Genomic DNA, 24,197 nt, shown 5'->3' on the forward strand with positions numbered 1-24,197 from the left:
TCCCCAGAGCCTCTGTTCTGACAGGGCAGTAGAGATGGTTGTGGACAGCAGAGAGGCTGCAGAGTCTGGTGCGCCCCAGAGAGCTCAGGAGAAAGTCCCAGAGGCGAGAGCGGACGGGCCGGGCCAGACGCAGCTACAGATTTTCCCTGATGCAAGCTGTTCTCTTTTTAATGTCTTGGGACTAATTATTTCCTTGGTGGTCTAGGAATCCAGCTCATTAGATTTCTTTTCTTTTGAAGCCTTTTCCCTAGATTTTTATTTCAGTTCTACATCCGGGATTTCGCACAGACAGGCAGTTTAGGGGTGACTCTCCGTGACACTGTGCGGGGGTGCGGACAGCACTGTCTGCTCAGTGTGGAGGCAAGGCACGCTTCTCAGGGCACATATGGGGGGAGAGTTGGGGTCCCCACACTTTAGGCTTCCCCCACAGACTGACACATGCAGATGGCCCGCTGTGCGGTGAGGGGACAGCGTCTGTGCTGCCTTCAGATGAGCTACTCCCACCCGCAGAGGAAGCCCCGCTTGCTGTCTGGACGCTCGCTAGGTTGCCCTTAGTCTTCCACCTTTCCAAACACACGTCTGCGAGAGGAAGCCCTGGGGTCCGGGCTGGGCTGGTAAGCGGGCTGGGGGTGAAGCAGAGTGGAGCAGAGCAAGCAGAAAACTCTGCTTCTTCAGGAAAACACTCAAGGCCGAGAAGAGGTGCTCCTGGAACCTGGAGCCGGTGTCCAGGAGCACCTCCCCCTGGGGCTTCTGTGTGCCAGGTGGGCATGAGCTCTGAGCCACAGTTGTATCTACCTGCCTGGGCCAGCTGCGGGCTTGAAGTCGCCCGTGTGGTACACAGCACGAGGTCATGCTAGCTGCTCTTACAGGCAGAGTTCTCGGCAGTGGAAATGAGGCCGAAGAAAAGGCCAACGACTCAACAAACTGGGGTGGGGAATGAAGGGGGCAGACACATGTGTAATCCCTACCTCACACGGAGGCCAAGGCAGAGGCTCTGTGGACTGAAGACGTAAGTGTGCATGTGAAGTCAAAGCCTTCCCAGGCCCCGCATCAGGCTGTCCATAGCTCGGGTAGGAAGGGAATCTTTAGAGAATTCCCGAGGGGGTAAACCAGCAGGAGTGGACTCACGGCCCGTGTGCCGCATCTGGCTGTTATCCCTGAAAGTGCCGCAAGGCTGGTCGGCACTGGCCCTTCCATGGTGCTTTTCACTTGGTGGCGTCCCCACAGTTGACACTGTTAATCAGTGAGTGCCAGACTGCAGCCTTTCTTTTATCCTTTCCCTTCTTTCCTTCCCTCCCTCCTCCTCCTGTCTGTCTCTCTCTCTCTCTCTCTCTCTCTCTCTCTCTCTCTCTCTCTCTCTCTCCAGTACTATAGGTTGAACCCAGGGCCTTCACACTGAGCCGCACCTCCAGCCCCTTTTGTTTTACTTTTTTATTTTAAGACAAGAGTCTGGCTAAGTTGTCCAGGTTGGACTCAAACATTCGATCCTGCTGCCTCAGACTGCCCGAGTGCTGAGATAATAGACACGAGTCACCAAACCCTCAGATGTGCCCCAATCAACCTTACTTTTAACATCCAAAACACCTTTATAAAGCTGCAAGAATAAGAGAGCAAAAACCAAATTTTAAAAGTGCAAAGTGGAGTATGGAAGCCACAGACTAAGCTAAGCTGTGCAGAGGCGCGCATTCAGAGAGACGCCGTCAAGAGGCCCGCGGTACCCTGGCACCGTGAGAGTAAGAGGTGGCCGGGCTGGCCGTCAGCTCGCCTGGTGTGCACCTCCTCCCCAGGGCTGGGGCATCGGGTCTCCTTGAGCCTGTGGCTGTCCGCTGCATGTCTGGGGTGCTCGCTCCTCACCTCTCTTCAGCCCCTCTCTTTACCTCCCCTAGGGTTAAACAGAAGCCTTTCAGGGTGGGGCTACCACAGATATCCAGATTATTTTGGAATCTGTTTCAGCTTTATAGTAAATGAAACAAAGAACCCCTCCCCCCGCAGACTAAACCCCCGCAGACCGCTTCAGCCCTGGACGTGGGCTGCCTGGCGCCATACGTGGAGAGCCTTCACAAAGCAGCGCCAAAGCACCAGCACCACCACGCTGGAGCTGCTCTGGCAGAGGCCCAGAGCGGCCCTGAGCAGGAGAAGCTGAGCCTTTTCAGTGGAAAAATATCAGCCTCACATTCACAGGGACAAACGCACATGACAGTAGGAAGTTTTAATGTGTCCCCTTGTGCATGGACAGGGCCGAATTCGACACCCCTGATGGTTTGCGAGGCATGGCTGTAAACCCCATCTTCATGTCCTGAATACGCGACGCTTTCCTGGGTCCGAGCAGCCCCAAGACTTGAGAGGGGAACTGTGTGCGATTCGCATAGGAGGGCACCCCGGCACTGAGCTCCGAGTCTGACGCTACCTTCTCAGCCCGCTGAAAAGTGAGGCTTCGCAGCTTGGCTTCCACGGGGTGCATCTTGCTGCAGATGCCACGGAGCAATGCTGCAGCCACTGCCAGAGGCCCAGCTGCCAGGCCCGGCCCGGGCAGGGACTGTGGACATCTGCTCCGCAACACAGGAGGCCGTGTTCAGCCCTGGTCTGGCTGATCGCGTGACAGCTTCATTGGCAAAAGTCTCCAGGGACGCAGTTGTGACACCTGCAGCCTGCTACACGAACCCTCCGCCACACAGTGATGATTCGGTGCAGGTGGGCAGGCCCGTGCAGCGCCGGTGCCCAACCTGCTGAATAAATGGGGAGCCGGTGTGAGCCATGACGCATCACGTCCTGGCTGTGTGGCGGGTTCCTACTGCACAGGGCAGTGTCCAGAGGATGAAGGCTGCAGAGCAGTCAGCCCCAGGCTCAAGCTGCAGCTCCAAATGCACCTAGGACACGGTCGCCTTGCACCCTGCAGAGGTCCCTGGGCTCTCGGCTGGGCACAGCTCAGGGTCTGGATGAAGGTCAGGTCTGGTGGATGCTGACTGTGGAGGTCACATTCCAGGTGGAGAGCAAAGACCAGTGCGGTGGCCAGGGAAAGGGGCTTCGCAGGTGGAGCCTACAGGCAGGCGCTTCTCTGTTCTGAAAATGACAGCTGCAACTTCCATTGGACAGAGCCATACGTGCGGGGTACATTTGCGAACACTTTCTTGACAAGACCAAGGTATCTCCCTGCGACCCTGGGCGGCTTGCAAGTCAGTCTGCCCTCAGCCAAGGCAGGTGTGGGTGCTGGCTAGGCAGGCTCCTCGAGCTCTTGGATGAGCTGCACACATCTGGGCCTGCTGGAGCAGCTGGCCTGGCTTCAGCCCATCTTCCAGCCCTGGTAGCAGCAGCACAGCAGGCACTGGGGTGGAGGTGCGGGGAGCGGGGGCAGAGAGGCCGAGGGTGCAGGTGTGGCCTAAAGGACATGGCGTGGAGTGTATCCTTAGAGTTCTAGGGATGCGGAAGAGAGGAGGAAGGGAGGGACCAGGCAGCTGCAGATGCTGGGGCTGGCAGAGGCAGCTGGGAGGGAGGTACTGCCAGGCACTGGGCAGGCCAGGCTCTAGAAACTGGTCCTGTGCCCAGAGCATCAGAGAGGCCAGGGGCCGGGACAGGCCCGCCCCCTTCCTCCAACAAAGGCAACGGTTCCTGTCCTCCTGAAAACCGCCCCAGGTCTCCAGAAGCAACCTGACCTGGTACAGGCGTCCAGCGTTGATGTCAGTCCACCCTCCCCTCCTCCAACAGGTGCTACCCTGAGCCACAAGTCAGACAAACGCCTTAAAAACAGCCCCACATTTTTCACCCAAGCCTAGGGCATCGGTGCCAATTTCCTGGCTGCCGAGCACCCTGTTTATCATCTGCACCCTTTTTGCACTAGCATGTTAGGTTTTACGCCTGTTTCTAAAAAGTCTGTAAGGAAAATAATTTATGAGAAAATCATAAATAATGGGTTTTGGGGCATCAGATATGTTTTCAAAATTATACTCTCTCTTCTTAAGTGGAATAAAAAGCTTTTTGAATTAAAAAAAAAAACAAACCGAAACATCTCTTCCAGAAAGTCAAGGTATTATCCAGTGCTTTTATGAAAGGCAACAAACAAACACTAAGAAAGGAGACTGCCTCAGGGAGTGCAGCGGGCTGCAGGAGGACCCCACCCGCGTATGGCTCCAGCACACTGCTCCCTGCGCGAGGGGTGTGCTTACGTTTCCTGATTTGGATATTCAGCGTGGCGTCTGGGCTTTGGGCCCATGTGGCGAAGGCAGATTAAAAGTGACGGTGTTAAAATAAGATTGTAAAGGTTAACAGACCAGGCGACGGACACACCACTGGCGCCCGCCGTGGACAGGCCAGCACCTCTGTCCCTTCTTTGTCTCGCCTCAAGCTGCTCATCAGACCTTTGCTCTAGTTTCCCGCAGGCCAGTCAGAAAAGTAATTTCTGGGCACCAGGGCCTCCCCAGGGCGCGCAGCAGGTCTCGCCAAGCCAATGTGGAGGGGACAGTGTTCACGCGCTGTCCCCTTCCTGCTCACCCTCTGGTCCCTCACATGCTGAGGCAAGCCACGCCCAGGTCTCCGGGGCTTCCCCTGGCTCGCGGCCTGGCTGCCCGCTCTTTCTTCCCTGTGCCCACCTGTCACTACTCAGAGCCGTGTTTCCACCCTTGCTGAGAAGCTCCGGATCCGGCTGCTGCAGGGACGCTTTACCTATCTGGGTGTAAAACCTGCATCCCACGCGCAGCCTGCCAGGTGACAGCCTCCAAGGACTCTGCTTGCTGTCCCAGGGGAGCAGAGGAGGCAGACAGGGAAGGGAGGAGGGGGCAGGGAGGGGCGCATATGCTCCATGGACAGTCAGGGGTGGGACGGGGTGACAAGAAGCAGAGAGAATGAAGGAAGGAAAGGGGCAGAGTGAGAGAGACAGAAGAGGAGCACAGAGAGAGAGAGACAGACGGAGGAGACCAGGGGACTAGCCTACTGCTCAGCTCCCTACCGGCAGCAGGCCCATCCTCTGCGGGGCCCCTGTGGCCTGGGCACGCCAAGGACACTTGCCCAAGGCCGTATTTCTTGTGGCAGGGCCTTCCACACCCACCTTGCATTACCTCCAGTCGCAGTAACTCAAGCCTGACCTTTTGGTGCCCCCATTCAAAGTGTGTGGAACTGCATTTCATGGGAAGAGAAAGGAGGCCCCGGGGAGCCCCACTGTCTGCACTGCTCAGTGAGGGCTGCCTGCACAAAGCACAGCGAGGCTCAAGGGACGCCGAGGTGGGGCAGCTGGCCGGCAGGAGCCTTCCTCTCGGGTCAGGTCTCCTCCCCCTCCTCTGTTTCTCCACACCATCCCAGGACCCTGGCCGGCTCCCAGTGCTTTCGAGGTGACGTCCCAGCACCCTCACCAGGAGTGCCACTCTGAGACCCTAGGGCAACTACTGCACACAAGCACAGCCCACGGGCAGCTGCTGGGCTGGGGATGGCGGCCATGCAGAGATCCACAGGAGTGTGTGTGAGTCCACGGGCGTGTGTGTGTGTGTGTGTGTGTGTGTGTGTGTGTGTGCGCATGTGTACACAGGTGTATCTGGGGATGCGTGTGTATGTGTGTGTGTGTGTGAGTCCACAGGCATGTGTTTGGGGGGAGGAGGCTGGAGACACTTGCCCCGCTCTGGGCCTGTGCTCTCCTGCAGCTCTTCAGGCCGAACCTCCACTCAGTCACTCTGTGAGGACCGGCGTCAGAGTCCAGAAGCAGGGGCTTGTTAGGCCCCAAGGCAGGTGCTGGGCCGCCACCAGGGCAGACACTGTGTCCTGCCTGTCATAGCAGGTGTCAGCCTTTGTCCTCTGCAGAAGACATTGTCTCAGGTCCTTCCTGCAGGGCTGGAAAGGGCTGTCTTTGGCTTTGGACACAAAAGTTATTCAGGAAGACAGCAAGGCGGGAGCAGGGAGCTGATGCCCCATGTCCCGGATGCAAGCCTTCCAGAGCCTCAGGGATGACAAACTGCCTGCTGTAGCGTGCACACGCACACAGCTCTGCTGCCACTGTGGGTGCCTGGCCTGCTAGAATGTGGGTGGGCAGCTCGCCAGGGAGCCGGCCTCGCTGATTTTGGGGTTCCCCAGCCCGGAGAAGCACCCAGCTCCACCTGGCCCCATGCAGATATGCAAATGCAGGTGCCCGTGTGTGTGTGTGTGTGTGTGTGTGTGTGTGTGTGCGCACGCGTGCCCCACACGCCCACGTGCACTCCCCAGGGTTACTGCACTGCCTGTCACCATTTCCTCACTCAATCTCAAAGGGGACAGTCCTTCCCTCCCCTTGGTTGGCACCCTCCTCCTGGAAACATCATCAGCTTCCCACATCTGTCCTGGGCCACCAGGGCTGGGGAGGACAGGGAACACAGGCTGCCAGAGGAGCCCGGATGGGCCATCTGCTCTGGCTCCTGGGGCTCCTCCCACCCCGCAGGGCACATCAGTCCTCCCTGACCTGGCCCTGCCTCCTCTCCAGTGAGCCAGCCTTCTCTCAGCACCTGCCATGATGACCCCACAGCCAGACGAGCCTCCTCGTCCCAGGGACCCGCCCCTCTGCCGAGGGATCACAGAAGCAGTGCAGAGCTGGGGCTCCCCGCCTCCGAGATGCCGCTGCAGTACCTGTGTTCGCTGCCCCTGCAAGCACGTCCGCCTGGTCTTAATTTCCTTCTCTCCCATCATAGACAGCAAACTGGTCGAGCAATGGCCATGACTCATCCACATGGCTGACACTGACAAAAGATCTACAAGCTGCTCTACGTGGTTCCAGGGCAAATCCTGAGGGGATTTGACTGACCTTGTCAAATACAAAAGTCACATTTTTAGTTATATACGTCTTGCTTTAACTTAGCCTTAACCATCCAGCAGAAACATATAACCATGAGGTAGAAAAAGTAAAGCCATATTAATATGCTGAGCTGTAAAAGGCTCGAGTCAACAACTTCTGACAATTGCCAGTTGTGCTGATAACCCACTACCATTATGGACTATTGGACTATAATGGATTATTTTGCTGAATTCAAGTACCTACAACCTTTAGACTGGCTTCAAGTATATAAAGGTCCTTTAAAGACTTCTCCAAATAGTTTCTCTAACTGCAGTACAGCACCCATCTCTGACAAAACAAAACAAAAAAGAGGGATATAAATAAAGGACCGTTCTGTAGTAAAAAAAAAAAATATGTATATACTAGATAGGATATAGAGCTACTTTCTCTTAGATCAATGAGAAGAAAGGTTTGTACTAACATTGTTTAGATAAGATACCATGTCTGCATCTTGTACTCTGAACAACTACTATGAAGACAACAATATGTAATGCATTAATTATTGTAACTGTGCTACTAACCTGTTTTGAAACTGTTTCATTGCTATTTTATCTTTTTCTTTCATTAAAATGAATAAAAGACAAAAATAATTCCTTCTCTCCCAGAAGAGCTTGACCCCTGTGGGCTGGCTCTGCCTGTACTGTTCCTGGCTGTGCCCTGTCTGTGCCAAGCGCCGGGTGCAGGGGTTCCAAGCGGCTCTCTGGTGCCCGCATGAAGTGTGTGTGCACACTGGCCCCACCCCACCTGCTGGGCCGGGCTAAAAGCTTCTGTGTCCTTGGGATTTTGCACAGCAATGGTGCCGAGCCGCGGCTCCAACACTGCATCACTAAGCCCAGAAGTCACAAGGATCCACTAGACACGCAACGGCCAGGTGAGGCCCCAGAGCCCTAGTTTGTAAAGGGCTCTAGCCGATGCCCGTGCTGCTGGTGCAGGACCTCACTGAGTAGCAGGGGCTGAGCACACATTTATTAAGTGAAGTGCCCCGTAGGTGTCCTGCCAGTAAGCAGCGCCCTTTGTACCTCTTACCATGCCAGCCTCGGCGTAGCGATTGCACAGCAGTGTCCTCTCTGGCCTAGCATGCTGGGGGGCAGCAGGCACGCGAGTGCTTTTGGAATGAATGATCACTACAGCCCACCCTTAGGAAGCAGCTCGGAGAGCTGGAGGCACCTCCTCCTCACCCTGGGCATTGTCGCCCGACTGGAGCAGCCATCCCTTGCTGGGTGTCTGGCCCATGCAGATGGAAACTCACACGGTTCAAAAGGACGGGCTACACTGTCGCTGCTGTTCATCGCTGTTACTTTGGTCCTTTGTTGGCTCTTTCTCTCTTAGCAAGGCCTTTTCACCCAAACAGCGTCCTGCCTGTCTGTCCAGCTGCAGAGACTGCCCAGGCCGTGAGGCCAAGGCTCCACTCCCACGGTTTGCCTCTCACTGAAGACCTGCATGTCTTCAAGAGTGGCTTCATCCAGAAGCTTTGGACCCGCCATTCATTCTCCACTCAGGGGATGAAGAGTCTGTCTGGGTGGGTGGTGATCTGTCACTGAAGCTCACTAGGGAAACCCTTCATGGCCACCTCTGCTGGTGCACCAGGCGGCGCTGCAGGGGACAGCCTGCCAGTTTTCTGTTTCGACAGGCAAGTGCAGTTCTTGAAGGCTGACTTTTCCACAGAACTCAACATTTCCCCACACAAAATGACACCTTACGGGCTGTGTGGCTGCCCTGGCTGCTGTGGGCACTGCAGGCACCTGTGCTGGCACAGCGGATGCCCAACAGTGCCCACTGAGCCGGGGGCAGGCTCTCCTGATGGAGTGCATGGGGCCTGGGCTGCAGGCACCAGCTCAGTGCGTGCCCACACTGCGTGTGACACGTGGGCAACCTCGGGGGAGCAGAGGGCACAGGTGCAGCCTTCAGGAGCTATCAGAGCAGGCCAGGAGAAGAGCTGTGCCGCGGGCTGATCATTCATGAGCCCATCCAGGAAGCCCCAGGGTGGGCTGGCTGCCTTGGGGGCCTGTGGGGCGAAGCTGTCCAGGCCCAGGTGAAGGCTGTGTCAGCACTGGAGCCTCAAGGAAGGGTCGGAGAAGCCGACTTGGGAAGGACCGTGTCACAAGGCACTGAAGTTGGGGTGGGAGGTTGCCAGAGCACAAGCCCAGCTAGGATGAAGGCTTGCATGGTGAGGGCGGTGAGCAGGGCCGGGGCTGCGGGGCTCAGGCAAGTCTTCCCGTTGCCTCTGGGGCATCCTCTGCTGGGCAGGATCCTCAGTCTCTGCGCAAGTGCGGGTGGCCCCGAGGCACCCGCTGCAGGGTTGAGCACTGCGGTACAGCCCCATGAAGGGACTTGCTCAAGGCCTGGCCCTGCAGCTGGTGAGCCCAAGTCCTGGACTCTATCATCACAGAGCATATGAGCCACAGAAGCGGCCTTAGGAGCCACCGCATGCCAGCTCTTAGACTGTGCAGCCTCTGGGCACTGAGGCTAAAGCTGTCATCCTCCTCTGCCCTAACACTCCTCTCTCCCCTGGTCGGGGCACAGCTGGTCACCACTGGGGACACGTGCGTGGGTCAGCCCTTCCTCCCTGGACCCCACCTATTCCTGGCATCCTGACCAATTTTATTCTTACAAGGACTCCAGGCCAGCTGGTTTTGAGAAATAGCTCTGGACAGCGATTGCCTTCTCCAGTGCAGGCTCCTACAATATCATAAGCCCTTCGCATGCTCCGGTCATTACAGCCATGTTGCTGTCACTTTAAGTCAGGAACCACAGCGTCTCCGCTCCTCCTCGCTAGCACCCTTTACTCTCTTCACCTCTCAAGACTGGTGAAGGCTGTCCTAGCTTTGCGCTTGGGGAAGGGAAGCAGTTGTCAGCTCTTACCAGTGGCGGGGCAACAGCAGCAGTGTGAGGAAAGGAGGCAGAGCATGCAGGGACGGGGAGTCAGGCTGGCGGGGCTGATGGGGGCCGACGGCTCGAGAGCCCAGAGTGTGGGCTCTGCGGTTAAGAGGGACGGTGTGGTCACAGCCACTTCTGGAACACTGGCCTGGACTTGGGAAGAGGACAAGGCCCGTGGCCTTGAGGACAGCCGGGGACAGGCAGGAGGGGCCGGGGTGACAACAGGGTGGAGTTGGTCCTCTGGAGCCACCAAGAGGAGGCCACAGGTGAGAGCCTCAGCCTTGAGGGCTGGAGGAGAGAGGTGAGGAGCCCTGCGGGCCACGGTGGGCCACAGGGGGCAATGCACTGCTCTGACTAACGTAGGCCAGGAGGTGCTGAAGGGCTCCCGAGGTTCACCTCGTGGTCGCGGGGTTTGTTCCGTGGGCCTCAAGATACTTGCAGGGCAGCAGGCACCTGGCAGAAGCTTTCAGAACTAAGACACAGGCCACACCTCTAGGGCAGCAGAGGAGCCCACAGACCCCCAGTGTCCTCTGTGGAGAAACAAGTACCGCCCCGCGCAGCAGGGACCTGCTGGAAGCCAGTCCCCAGCCCTGAGCCCTGGCCAGAGTGAGGAGAAACAGGAACACGGTGAGACCCTCTTGCCTCGTTAGCACCGCTGAGTCTCAAGGTGCAGATGCACCGGCGGGTGGGAGGGGGGGGCAGTTCACGCGCGTCCTCCATAACCAGGGGAGGCCAGGCTCAGCTCCCCCTTCCTCCACGGGGCCAGCAGCTGGCTGACAGGGAGGTGGAGGCTGTGATGCGAGGTGACCACGGGAGGGAAGGAAGGGGTGGCTCTGTCCGCTGGGGTCTTGGGGGAGCATTTGGGGTGTGTGATCTCCTGGGAACCACAGGGTCGGAGAAGGAGGTGCACGGATAGCGAAGTGGGGCCCAGTCAGTCCGAGCCCTGAGCAGCCCTGAGCTGCCCTCTGCTGCTGCCACAGCTCTACTGCCCTTCCTGCCTCCCTCTTGTAACTGCGCATCTTGTGATTTTAATCTACTTGCACGGCTCTGCAGCCTCAGCAGCCTGCCACAGTCCTTCGCCCACCATACTGCATGCTGAAATGCTGTCCCCCATGGGACCGAACGAAGTCCTGGTAATGCTGCAAGGGGACGAGGCTTGGCAACCAGCCCTTCAGATTTACGGATTCCTGGTACCCGAGGACTCTTCAGATGAGACTGGCAGTGACGCCGCTGAGTGTGATGTTTTTTAACATTCATCGCAACTCCTTGCATGCAGTTGCATCAGGGAAGATCTGCACAGTTCAGAAACCTGACAGCTTCCAACAGCGACCCCACGGTGTGCAAGTCCCCCATGGGTCACAGACCTGTGTAAGGAAAGAACAGCCCTGGGGGCAAGGGGCAACTTAGCAGGGCGGGAATAGCTCAGGGCAGGGCCTCAGCTGTAACTGCGCAGGTCACCTGTGAGCAGCTCCCACTGGTCTGCTCTTGGTGAATGCCGAGGAGAATGTCCCCCTCACTTGTGAGGAGATTCAAATACTCTCCTTCCCCGCACCCTCGTGCAGGGCTGAGTTTTCATACATTTCATATTCAACGTCACAGCCTCGAGCACACACAGAGCCGGGTCCACCACGGTCCACGGAGCCAGGACTGCAAAATGTGAGCTCCTCCTACTCAGTGGATTTGTTTGGAAAAAATTGGTTAGTTTGGGTGAATATATTTTTGTTAGCATAATGATTGTTGTTATTTTAAAATGAACCAACCACTGCTTTCAAAAGTCTTTATTCCGGTGATCAATAAGCTAACACCCACGGATCTTAGGTCTCCCATAAATTTAAGAGCTTGCAAGGGCCCAAAGGACCCTGGGGCAGAGAAGAGCTAGTCCATGTTTGTAGGGCATTATGGGGTGCTACAATGGGGAAGAGGCGGAACAAGGGCTGGGGTGCCAGGCGAGGGGCAGTCCATCCTTTTAGCAGATGGGTCAGGGCGGGCCTTTGTGTCCCTTTCCAAGCCCTTGCTGAGCCCCTGACCACAGGACCTCAGAATGCAGCCATATGTACAGAGAGGCCCTTCACGGATGTGGTTCAGCTAAAATCGGGTTACTGAGTGGACTCTGTTGGAGGGTGATTAGTGTTCTTGTTGGACACAGGTGCAGAGGGCACAGATGTCAAAGCCCAGGAGGAGCTGGCGCACGTGAGCCAGCAGAGACCTCAACTCAGGAGGAACCTGCCCTGTAGCACCGTGCTCCCAGGCTTCACCCTCCAGGCCCTGGACAACACGTGTGTGGGTGGGTGGTATGTAGCCCGTGGTCCTCGAGATGGTAGCCAAGTGACCGCCGGGGAGTCAGGCAAAGCCAGAATGAGGGGAACACAGCAGGGCCCCAGAAGCAGGTCCATTCCAGGCAGGAGCAGCCACTGCCAGGGCTCCAAGACGGGAGCTGTGTGTGACTCAGCCTTGAGCCAAGAGATGGGCCGGGATCCTATGGCTGGTGATGTGACCCGGCCAGGCTCTGGTTTTCCTTCAGGCAGGAGGCCTTGTTTAGCCAGGCCTGGGGCAGCAGGCACATCCTGCTGACCACCTTCTCACCTTTTCCTCTATTTTTAAAATTATTATTGCAAATTATTTGACATAAAACTTGCCATCTGATACATTTTTATATGCAGTTTAGTAGCATTAAGAACCTTGCATGCAGCCCTCACCAGGGCCGGTCTCCAGAGACTCACCCTCCCAAACAAAAACGCTGTCCCCGCCAACAGTAACCCTGCCTCCCTGCCCAGCCCGGGGCGCCCTGACTACCCGACTCCACATAATCCCCTGCGTGCGTGCACAGTGCACGGCTCGTTGTCCCTGGCTTCCTGCACCGAGCTCCGCGTCTCCAGGTCCGCTTACAGCGGAGCAGGCATCAGTCTCCACGCCGCCTGGCTTATCAGTGAAGTCTTCCTTGGCCTTGGCCGCATCGCCTCATTGGCTGCTTCTACGCTAAGGTGGCACAGGACTAACTGGGCTGCAAAACGGAAACCCCTTCCTTGTTGGCCCCTCACAGAGAAGACTCCCTGACTGCCTGGCCTTGACCGCAGGAGGCCTGGCTGGAGACGGTCCTGCCCCTTCGCTTGGCGAGCTCAACACTGCGCCGCAGCTGCCTGCCCAGCTCCCTCTGCGGCTCCCACAGTTGTGCCCCTCAACTTGGCCCTACATCTGTGTTTGGCTCTGCAAAGGCTCTGCCACCTGTCTGACAACCCTGCAGGGTGGAACCGGTCACAGTGGAGGCAAAAGCCCCGCTGGTGTGTGCCCATCTGCAACCAAGATGGCCTGCATTGGCACTGGCTCGGAGCAAAGTCTCTGTGTAGCAGGGGCAACACCCAGTTGCAGAGAGGACAGACACGGCAGGAGAGCAGGGAGCCTCCCCCAAATCCCTAAAGGGAGACAAGGGGACAGGAAAGCGTCAGTCCCTCGGGGCTTCCTGGGAAGATGTGTGGGTGAGCTGGGTGGGATGCTTCCCCAGCGTTCACAGTCTGCAAACAGGCCATGAGTTCCACCCTGGTCCATACGCAGGTGTGGGACCCATGGCCCCAGGGGACACCCCGAGGGATCTTGTCTCCTCCAGCCCTCATGGAAGCTCCCCACGTGCAGGGAGGTGCTATGCTGTAGGCAGAGACTGAAAGCGTGGGCCAAGTCTGGAAGCTTTAGCAGCCAGGCTGGAATGTGTGTCACCTCCCACCGTGGCCTGAGGGGCAGGGTCACGGAGCACCCAGAGAAATTCTCGTGTGCTGCAGACCCTAAGCGGGACTCTGGCTGCCGACCGAAGGCCCTGTGCACAGGGCCATGGACACGGGCAGCAAAGAGCGCCGGGGAGGAAGCTCCCGCCAACACTAACCCTGCCTCCTTGCCCAGCCCTGGGACACTCCTGCTCAGCGTGGGGCTACAGGGGCAGCATGTGCTGGGGACCCCAGTGTGGCACCTGTGGTGGGGGAGGACGCCGCTTCTCCAGCCAGCAGTGCAGGGACAGTCCTTGCTTACTTAAGTCCAGGTGACACGACACCCACTCTGAAGGGGTGGCGCTGGGCACACAAGAGCCAGTGGGGGAGTGGAGCGTGGTGTGCCCCACATTCTAACTGCTGCCCTGCTACACAGGGAGGGCTCCCGTTTCTGGGGTCTCACCCTTGTACCCTCAGGGGCAGAGCCACATTCACTTCTCTGAATAGCAGAGGTCACTGCCACAGTGGTCACAGGGGTGTGTGTCTGTGTGTCTGTGTGTGTGTGTGTGTGTGTGTGACAGTACTGTCCCTAGCACTCTGTCCTGCCCAGGGTGGGAGTCGTCTGCACTCGCTATCCCAGGGTACCTTAGCTCTGCATGACCCCTGTGCAGAGCAAACTCCTGTCACCACTCGGGGGGCCAGCTCAGGCCCCAGGGTCCTTCTGTGCTGGAATTGCAGCCCGTCCCTGGGCCCATTCCTCCCTGTGTCTCTTTGGATTTACCTGGACAAAGGGCTGATTCCCCTCTCCCTCAACCTCCAGCCACCCTGTGCCTCTCCACACACCCAACTTATCAAGTCATCAAAACCACTCACCCTTTTAGTGAAAAATCCTTTGGCACTTCCTTTGCTTTTAAAGCTGAGAAGCTCAGCCCTCCCCGTGATGCCTGATGTGGTAAGCTCCCTGCCCTGGTTTCTGCCCCTGGGGCAGTCGCTGATCCTTTTCCCACCATGGGGCCTTTGCGCTGCCCTTCTCTGAGCCCCATGTCCATCTGGGCACCATAAACAGCGGCCACCCTGCTGCCCCCTTCCGTGCTGCCTGGCAGCACCCTCCTAGTGCCTCCAGCAGCGTGTGCTTGTGCTGCTTGCTGCTCTTCCATGTCCTCGTAGTGGTCTGGAGCTCCCCGGGGTGGATGCTGAGGGCCCTCGACGCTTGTGTGCAGGACTTGCTCAGCCCAGAGCACCTATTCCACGAAGTTTGAAGGAAACAATGATCAAGCCCCCCACTACCTGTTCTCTTTTTCCTCTTGCTTTGGTGTAGTGGGGGCAAAGCACTCTACCTCTGAGAGATCTACCTCACTCATCAGCATGAGTAGTTTCTTTTAAAAATTTTGAGACAGGTTCTCACTACATTGCTCAGACTGACCTTGAATTCCCAGTTCTGTGCCAGTTCTCCTGATTAGCTGGGATTCCAGGTGTGTGCCTCACGCCCAGCTGTTTTGGACTATTCTTGTTCAGCTCACCTCTCTGTGTCACCTGTTGGATCATGTGGACCGTGGCAGATTATATTTATAATGAGAGATTTTCCAGTTGGGAAACATTGGGAAATTTACACATGAGAAACAAAGTTAAATTAATTGGATGAAACGAGGTCAAACAGTTGTTACTCTTTCACAAGCCATTTGAAACTGCAGTACTGATGAATCTGAGTCCGTTCTCAGCCCAGGCTGAACCTTTTGTCTTTTGCCATCTAACCCACTGGCAGAAGGAAGTGTGTTTTCAGGAGGAAGGCTCCGTCTTACAGGCCACTACGCAGCAGACCCAACTCTAGCTAGGACGCTTGCGTGCAGAAGTTAATCAGAAATCAGAAATTAAGTTTTTCCGTTCTATGATGCACACTTCGTAGTCATGAAGAAAAAATTCTAAGCAAACAAATCATGTTTTACAAATGACTAATACCCAAGGAGCAGATTAAGACCTGCAACGAGATCACGCTAAAGCCTCTGATGTGTAGGTGCAAGCGCGTCTCTGATCTATCGTCAGACGGCGCTAAATAAAACAATTACAGATGCTTGCATGTATTTATCTTCTTGTGGGTTTTATGATCCTGGCGCCAAGAGTGCGCCCGGAGCTGCACGAGAGATGAAGCGGGACGGGGTCTCAGCCCGCAGGCTTCTGCAATCAAAGGCAGACAGATAAAACAATTCAGACATGGAACACATCAGTTGAAAAGGTTGTTAAAATTTATGAAGTGTGAGGTTTTCTTAGCTTTTCCAGGGAAAGGCGGGACCAAAAAGGAGGCCAAGTGACAGACATCTACCGTGGACTGTAGGTTCTCAGGGGAGAGAAGAATAAAGGCTGAGTGCCAGGAGCCGGTGTGGGCGGGAGAGGAGCAGGTGGCCAGCCCGGGGGAGCGCGAGGCCGCAGCTGCAGGCACGTGCGGCCCTCGGTCCACTCAGTCTTCCTCCAGGCGGCCTGCACGCTCGGGCTCGTGGTACAGCTGCCTGTGTCTGCAGCTGGTCGCTGCCCTTGGCATCCTGGCTCTTGGTTCTCCGTGCTCCCGTAGACAGGCCGCAGTTGCTCTGCACTGCACACTGCGCTGAACAGCGCAGAGGAAGAAGGCCGTGCTCGGGGCCAGCTCCCCTGCTGTGCTGCTACACAGCGCTGGCTCTCGTGGGGTGCTGAAGCCTCGCTTTCCGCAGCTCCCCTCCAGCGCTGCCGGGCTCCCACCATCTTAGAGGCCCGTCTAAAAATCTGGAGCCTTCCTAGCTGGCAGAGCCCGGATCTGTCTCTCTCCCCATTTGGGCCTGCTACAATTAACAATAATAACAGGTGACATTTCCAGAAGGCTGCGGCATGCTCGGCGCCTGGCTCGTCTTTGCCTCAGCGCCTCTCCAAGCGGCTGGAAGGCTCGCTGTCACACGGGAAGCGCGCTCTGCACGTCAGCTCTGATGCATCGTTGTATGTCTTAAGTGCAATGGAAAGCAAATCTGCGCACATTTACATATATTTTTAACTGCACGGGAAAGAAAACACATGGCGAGGAGACGCCGGCTGACTGGGGGAGAACGGATTTAATGTGGGACCAGAGAGAGGGGTGGGAAGCCGCTCCTGCGTCGCCTGTGCAGAGAAACACGAAGCTGAAACAGTAAATATGGCGGCAGGGGCTGCTTGCTGCTGCTTCCTTTTCTTTCAGAAGAGGCTCCACGGACGGGACTGGCCCCTGGAAGGCCGCATGCCCAGGTCAGCCATGGCAGGACCTTCCACACCACCTGCCCGCCTAGACTGTCTCTGCTGGCTACGGGGCCAGCTGGGAACCGATGTAAGACCAGATGGAAGCGCTTCCCCGGCCCTCAGGCTGCCCTGGCCCCGCTTCAGAGGCCAGCCTGTCACTTCTGGTAGTGACCTCATACGCCAGTCTCCACGGGAAGATTCCAGCCCGCATCCTGGGTCAAGCCGGCCCGACGTGAGCGACAGGTTCAGCAGTGGGGCTGCTGCGCTCTGTGCCTGCCTGTCCCTCCTGCGGCAGCGCTGCGGCCCGTGGGAAGGAGAAAGGCAGAGCTGGCCAGGGTGGCTTCCCCTGGAGCGTTCACCTGCCTGGACCGCTGAGTCCTTCGTGGCAAGTCGATGGGCTTGGGAGCCGCCTCCAGGGTTAGGGAAGCCCACTGCCGGCTGAGTCGGGGGTCCTGGGGCAGGACTTCGGGCCGGCCCTTCTTCTCAGGAGCGCACGTGGCCTGCTCTGCTCCCAGCCAGTGTGAAGTGCGCAGCTGCCTCCCAGGCCGTTCCATCCTGATGTGCTGCTGTCAGCCCACAGCCTTGGACCGGGCCTCCGAGACCACGAGCTGACCCTGCCTTGAAGTCTGGGGCTCAGTGTTATACTCCAGCCACAAGAAAGCACCAAGGCAGTGACTCCCTTTTTGAGCTGCCAGCTCTCCCACCTTCTCCAACGAGGGGCCCAAGGGACAGCCAGGCAGGGGTGGCCTCCTTGTGACTGCCTGGCCCTGCCCGAGACCTTTCTGGTTCTCACTCAGCCTTACTTAGCAGTGAGGCGGATGGTCCTGAGCCCAGAGGTGGCGCTGCCACGCCTCGTTCTGCGGACACCCTCCTCCTGGCTCCTCTGCTCCTCACCGGGCTCCCTCCTGAGCCTGACTCTTCCAGCAGGGCTGAAGGCCTTTTCCTGCTCCATCACACTCCACCAAGGCTCAGCTGCCAGGTCCACTCCTTCATCCCCAGGCTGGGAGCACAATAGTTACTCAGATGTCAGATGAATGAGCACATTACTTAGTGAGCCCCACTGGATCGTCCTTTGAACTATTGTTTACTTGCTGCACACGTGTGTGTGTGTGTGTGTGTGTGCGTGCGTGCGCACGTGTTGCCTCCCTGCAAGCCAGCGTGACCTCCAAGGACAGGTGCGATGGTGGCTGGGGGTGTGTCCTGTGGGCCCAGAGCCAGGTTTACAACCGCAGCTCTGCCGCTCTCTGGCTGGGAAGCCTGGCGAGCTTATTCCACCTCTGTTCTCAGGTTCCCTCCGAGAAGGAAGATAGCGAGCAATAAGTTTACTGCAAGCATCAGGTGAATTAATGAGCTCGAAGGGCTTAAGATTATGCCTGGGAACCTGTCAGGGCCGGAGAGTATTAAGCGCAGCCACCACTGTTGTCACTGGCGGCACCATGTCACCTTCATCACTATCCCATCATTACCTCTAGTGCTAGCTCCCAGGAGGAGCCTGGATACCTCCAGGTCCCAGGAGTATCCCACAACAGACCCTACGAGCTCATACTGAGTTGAGTTTGATGGGATAGTGAGCTAAAACAGTCTCTATGAAGAAGACTGGAAGTTAAGGGGGAAATGGCACATGGGCGACACTTACGTTGCAAACCACAAGAAAACTACAGCCAAGTACTACAGGTCTGCACCCAAACAAGACAGTAACTTCACCGGTGGGCTTCGGGTTGGAGGGGGACAGCCAGGCAGAGCGCCGAGGGCAGGAGACGCCCTGGGAGGCCGAGCTGAGCGCTGGAAGCGGCCAGGAGCCCGAGGCCCGGGCCCCTGCTGCCCGTGCAGGACTCATCTGGGCGGCTGGTGTCTTCTGGCAGAGCTGTTTTACTGGAGCATTTCAGAGCCGAGCCAAGGCTGACTTCTAGCTCTGCCATTTACTGCACTGGTCACCCTGAGCCAAGATTCCTGCGCTCCCGAGTCCTATTTCCTTATCTGCGCCATGCAGGTGGAGAAGTGGAGGGCAGCACAAGGCCGGCTGAGCTCGGGGTGACGGTGGTAGCTGCCTGCAGGTGTGCAGAGCGGGGGGAACATGGGCCCGGCCACCAGTGCTCACGAGGAGGCGGCTCTGCCTGCAGGACCCACAGGGAGGGTGTCTGCGAGAGAGCTGTAGCCCAGGCAGAGCACCTCAGCGGGGTCGGCCCCTGGGCTCAGGCCCCCGAGCTCCTCAGAGCTCACCCCTGCCGCTTCTCCAGCCCGTGCGCCGCCCTCACCTTGCACACACTCTCACAGGGCATCCATTGGGTTCGTTACATATTTGACTTTGGTTTTTGCAAAAATCAATTCATGGATTTATTCTGCTGAAATCTGCACCCATGCCAGCTGGGCAATGCCAGTCAGTGTGGCCTTCACTGCAGGTGACACCGTAGTAGGGCAGGGGCTTCCCCAGGTAGATGTTCTAGCTGGAGACAGACTGAGTCCAGGGTCAGACAGACAAGACAGGCAGAGTAAGCATTCTGGCCTGTCCGGTGGTGCAGGAGAGCTGGCTGAGGAGGGGCTTTTCACACAGATGTGCAGGGGCAGACGCCAGTGTGGTACCCAGAGGCCAGAATGTTCCAGGCCCAGGAAGGTAGCTGGAGGAAGCCGGATCATTGGGGCCAAGGTGGGAGGGCTTTTACTCAGGGAGCAATGGGAAGTCACTGGTAAGCATTCAGCCGGAGCCTCCTGCCCGATGCATGTTGAAAAGGTCACACCATTTTTCTGACAGCCTGTGTGGTCACTGGGGCTGGTCCAGCCCTCGGGCACTGTCCATACTCAGTGTGAGCAGGAAATGCAGGTCGGCAGAATGGGGGCTTTGCCACTCTGAGTACTGGGACATCAGACTTGGTGAGGAATGGGACGGAGATGGAGGATGTCACAGTAGTCTAGAGGCGGGTCAGCCGGGCACCTGGAAGAGAGTGCCCTGGAGCCCACACGCCACCACCTGGTCCCTCAGCTGATACCTTATCTGCAGCAGCACAGCGCCCAGAGTGACGGGCATGGGAGCTCCTCCAATCCTGTAGGGCTCCAGGTTCTTCTCTACCTCAGGTGAGCCCAGGCCCTCCCACAGATGCAGTCAATGATGGGAGGGGAAGTGGGGGTCCCTTCCTGTCTTCTAGCTGGAGACAGATTGAGTCCAGGGTCAGGCAGACAAGACAGACAGAGGAGGCATTCTGGCCTGTACGGTGGTGCAGGAGAGCAGTGAGGGGCACCCACGCCCCCTCACTGGGGGCTGCTCATGTTGTAGGGTGGCTTCCTGTCCTTAGCTAGGCTGGGAACAGAGACCCTGGAGTGTTGGTGGCTGGCATCTCAGTTTCAGCCAGAAGCCCAGAGCCCCTGCCCATTGTCAACTTCTGAGGTCTGTGAGTTTCCTTCAATGTGGGCAATGGCAGCTGCTGGGGAGTTCTAACCAACGTGTGAAAGGCTTGAGTCACACACACATCACAAGGTTCCTAAGGAATGACAGCACAAGCACATGCAATTTTTGAGCAGATAGATCGCCTTGACTTGATACAAGTTTCCCCCTTTTGCTCGTATGCCCTCCTGAGTCTATAAATCAAGGCCTTTACCCCGGCTTGCATTATAATTTTACTGCAGCAAATTAGTTGTGTTCTATCAGATAAAGATGCAGCTTGCACAGGAGGCTGGATGAGCCTCAAGTGCACAGATGTTTATTTTACAGGCTTTTTTTTTAAACTCAGAAAGTGTATGCAATTTAATTAGCCATTTTATTTTGAAAAAAAAAAGCCATGCACTTTGGCTCTGAGAGCTTCTGAATAACTCGGATGTAGAGGGACATTTGCATTCCTAATGAGCCACTCAGCTGTGCACTCCGCTTGGCCCTGGCTCCAGTGGAAGGCAAATAGCACGGAGCTTTGCACGGGGATTCAAGGCAGAGAGTCAAAGTTCGACTCTCAGGGTATTTCCGAAGTGCCATCCTGCCCTGGGGTGGGGCAGGGAGGCAGGGATGGGCATGGAAGGGAAGCTCATGTGGATCCTCAGCCAGCCTGGTAAGCTTGGAAGGGGAGGTGCAGTGCAGAAGGGGAGACTCAGCAGCATCTGCTGGGATGGATCGCTGGGCCGCGCGTGAGTCCCTGTGGGCTGGGGCGGGCTGGACAGGTTCTGAAGACGGCGGCACCAGGAGTCCAGGGAGGTGAGAGTACCCGTGCCTGTCTGCCATTCTGTACCCTGGATTTCCTCTGGGGATCCCCATTTCTGGATGCAGGATTTCAGTAGAACCTACTCAAGTCCCCTTCACACCACAGAAGGCCCTTGGCATGGGTGGTGCCCACCCCTCATCCTGAGGGCAGGTCTGGCAAGGAGAGGTGCCTGCCCTCCCAACCCCTGTGGGGTGAGACAGCCAGCAGGTACCTGCTGGGCTGGAGGATGTGGATGTGCCCAGTGGCAGGCAAGTAGAAGCTAAAGCTAAGGTTAAAACCATGATAGAAGGTGGCAGCCGAGGGAGGCCCTGTGTGTAGTAGTGACATTACCGCTCATCAGCTGGCTTAGCTGTGGACTTGGGCCACCACCCAGACTCTTGGCTGGGCAAGGAGTAGGAGGGACGGTGGGGGCACAGCTGAAAGAAGCCGCCACCCTCAGGACAGCTCCTGGCAGCCACCACCACCTCGAGCCAGCTACGAATTGGGCTCCTGGCCTCCTCGGAAGCCAGCAGGCTCCTGAGGTCACCTGGTGTGTAAGCAACACACACGTGGTGGACATGTGTTCTCCCCAGTGAGCCCTGCATGGCCCTTGGTAGCTTTCACCCACTGCTCAAAGTGCAGCCCATGGGACGCGAGCACTTCCCAGGGGTTCAGGCAGCAGCTGCCTCCAGTGAAGGCACCAAGCGCTATTGTCTAGTTACTCTTCTTTTGTTGCTGGGACAAATACCTGACACCCAAAATGAGGAAAGGAAAGGCTTATTTAGCTCACAGTTACTGAAGGTTTCAGTCCATATTCAGCTGGGTCCAAGGCACAGCAGCACATAACACAAAGCAACATTTCCTGGCAGCGGCAAAGAGCGAGAGCATAAGAGGAGGAGCAGCAGCAGCTCAAGCAGGGAACTTCTCTTTCCTCCTTAAAATGAAAGGCAAATTACCTGCCCCAGGGCAGGTGCAGAACCCTCACCCACAGTTATCAATCACAAACTCCAGAAGCTGCCCATGACTGCCTGAGGCTTTGGGGGGACACCTCGACACAAACCATAACAGCTTTGGTGCAGGAAAGCTTCTCAGAGAAGCACATTAAGTCCTTTTAGAATCCCCGGTCTGTCTGGTTCCACCCCATGGCACGCAATTGCCTCCCCAGAGCCCAAGTCCACTCCCCCAGCCTCTTCCCAGACAGGCTGGTGGTACCTGTAACAACAGCCCCCTGGGAGTCACCAGCAGAGAGGGGACCCAGTTAGCTACACAGGAGCCCAGGAGCACGGGGTGTGGGGGAAGGCCGACAAGCTGGTGGAGGCTGCGCGGGCAGCAGGCCCGGGTGCAGAGCACATGAGTGACGAAGGGACTATCTATGAGGGTGAGATGGGAGAGACGCAAAGACACGCTGCCCCCTTTCCCAGCTCTGCCGCGAGCTGGCAAGCTTCCATGACACAGATAAGGGAAATGGTGAGTAGAAGTGTTCATCAGCACAAGGCGGCTCTGGCCTTGCACACCAGCAGGTCCCCCTGGGGTGCGTGGGCCACCACCGGGAACCTTGGCTAGCAACGACAGCGCTGCTGCCCCCTACGGCCAGGGCCTCTGCAGCACGTCAGGCCACCAGCCTGGGCCAGCACCTCCGCCCACTCCTGCTGTACCGAGGGCCCTGAGGCCCAGGGCTGGGCCACCATCAAGCACTGCCCCGTGCAGCCCCACCACACACAAATGGGCCCACGCAGGTGACGCCGGCGAGCATCTTGGCATGCTTGTCTCCATCAGCTAGATTTTCCACGTGGCCTTCCACTTTTCTGTTGCGGTTATGGCTCTTGCAATGACATTCCTATCTGGCATTACATATAAATAAGCCTCCCAAGGCCCTAGAGTCCTGAGGCTTAATGGGGCTAATAGTGGATTTGCGAGTTTGATCTCCCAAGTGAAGCTCTGAAGGGCACAGTTAATGCCAAGGAGAAATTCACACACCTTCCACGACCCTCTAGCCTCTGTCCCCCCAGCATTTCTGAGCAGCAATGGCCTCTGCCCAGATGCCTAGGAAGGGGTTGGGTGCCAAGAGCTCAGAGCTCCACTTGCGTCCATGGAGGGTTCAGTGGCATTGATTAGTGATGTCTGCCCAGGTCAGGGAGGAGGCGCACAGGTATGGATAGCACACGCTTCCCACCCCACAGCCTCGCTGGTGCGGCGCGAGGTGCGAGGGAGCTGGCTATCCAGTGACCCCAGCAGGAGCTACTGAGGCGAGGACACAGGTTAGTGCTGACAGCTATAGCTAGCTGACATGTATCAGGCTTGGTTTGCCAGCACGGAGGGAATCTTTCTCTTCTGACCCTGACCCACTTGCTGCGAACATGATCAGCTGGAAGAAGCTGAGCAGACAAAGCTGGCGATTCTGCTAGTGTCCCAGCCCCTCTCCACGCAGGAGGAAACTTTGCTTCATGCTCACACACATGAACAAAATAAAAGTCAACATACACCCAACCGAGAAGCCACACTCCCTGGAGCTGTGCTCCAGTTCTTGTTGGCAGCTTTGATTCTCAGCCCACACCGCTCCCCGTGCAGGCACAGGCCGGGCCCTCTGGATTCCTCCTTTCATCTCGCACGCGGCTGTCACTTCTCCGCCCTTCCCCTCTCCTCCCACGCACAACAGTCCTAGAGTCTGAGCCCCTTCCCCGGAGGGCGGAGGGCTGCGCGGGTGGCCTGCCCACGGCCTCTCCTCCCCGTGGTACCCCGTTTGCTCCCGAGACCCCACTTGTCCTGTCTCCAGGGAAGCACGCAGCCGCCTGCCCTCTGAGTCGGCTCCTTCCTCAGGCAGGCAGCTGGGTGGACGCCTGATCTGCAGAGGGCCAGGCAGTGGGCCTCTCACTGCTGTGGTCCTGCGCTCTGCCGCTGCAGGGAGACGCAGCCATAGACACTGGACACACTGTGGGTTTGGCTGTGTCCCAATAAAACTTTATTCATAAACCCAGGCCATGGGCCAGCTACGGCCTGCAGGCCACAGCTTGCTGACTGCTGCTCCACAGGATTCTTGTCCTTTCTTTTTACTACTTTCCTTCATTCCAAGATCTGAGCAGCATCCACGGGTCCCCAGCAGATCTAAATTCCTCAGGTGCCGGCCTGGGACCTTCTCTTACCAGCTCAGCACCAACGGCATGGACAAGCGGTGGCCCTGAGCCTGGTACCAGAGCTGTGGGTGGGCCTCAGCGCATCCCCTGATGCCAGGAAAGACCTCTCTCTTTTCCCTCTTCTTCAACATGGGGCCGTGCGGGCTGCGATCTGCTCTTGCTGGCTTGCCTCCCTGCGAGCAGAGAAAGCCCTGGAGACAGCCAGACTCCACAGCGCCCTGCCCTGCCCGTGCCTTCGGCCTCTGGGTCAGGCGCGCTGAAGCCTTGCCTGGATTTCCGGGCCGCGTTTCCGTGCTAGACACAGCACAGCGGTGCCCCTGCAGGC

General features: G+C 57.3%; 1 protein-coding gene across 1 annotated transcript in view; it reads right to left on the reverse strand.

Moving 5' to 3' along the window:
* The window catches only part of Cdh4 (cadherin 4), a 516,253-nt gene that overhangs the window by 235,287 nt on the left and 256,769 nt on the right, over positions 1-24,197 (reverse strand). The gene's annotated exons all lie outside the window — the stretch shown is intronic.

Source organism: Octodon degus, unplaced genomic scaffold, assembly GCF_000260255.1.
Source record: "Octodon degus isolate 3935 unplaced genomic scaffold, OctDeg1.0 scaffold00194, whole genome shotgun sequence".
NCBI lineage: Eukaryota > Metazoa > Chordata > Mammalia > Rodentia > Octodontidae > Octodon > Octodon degus.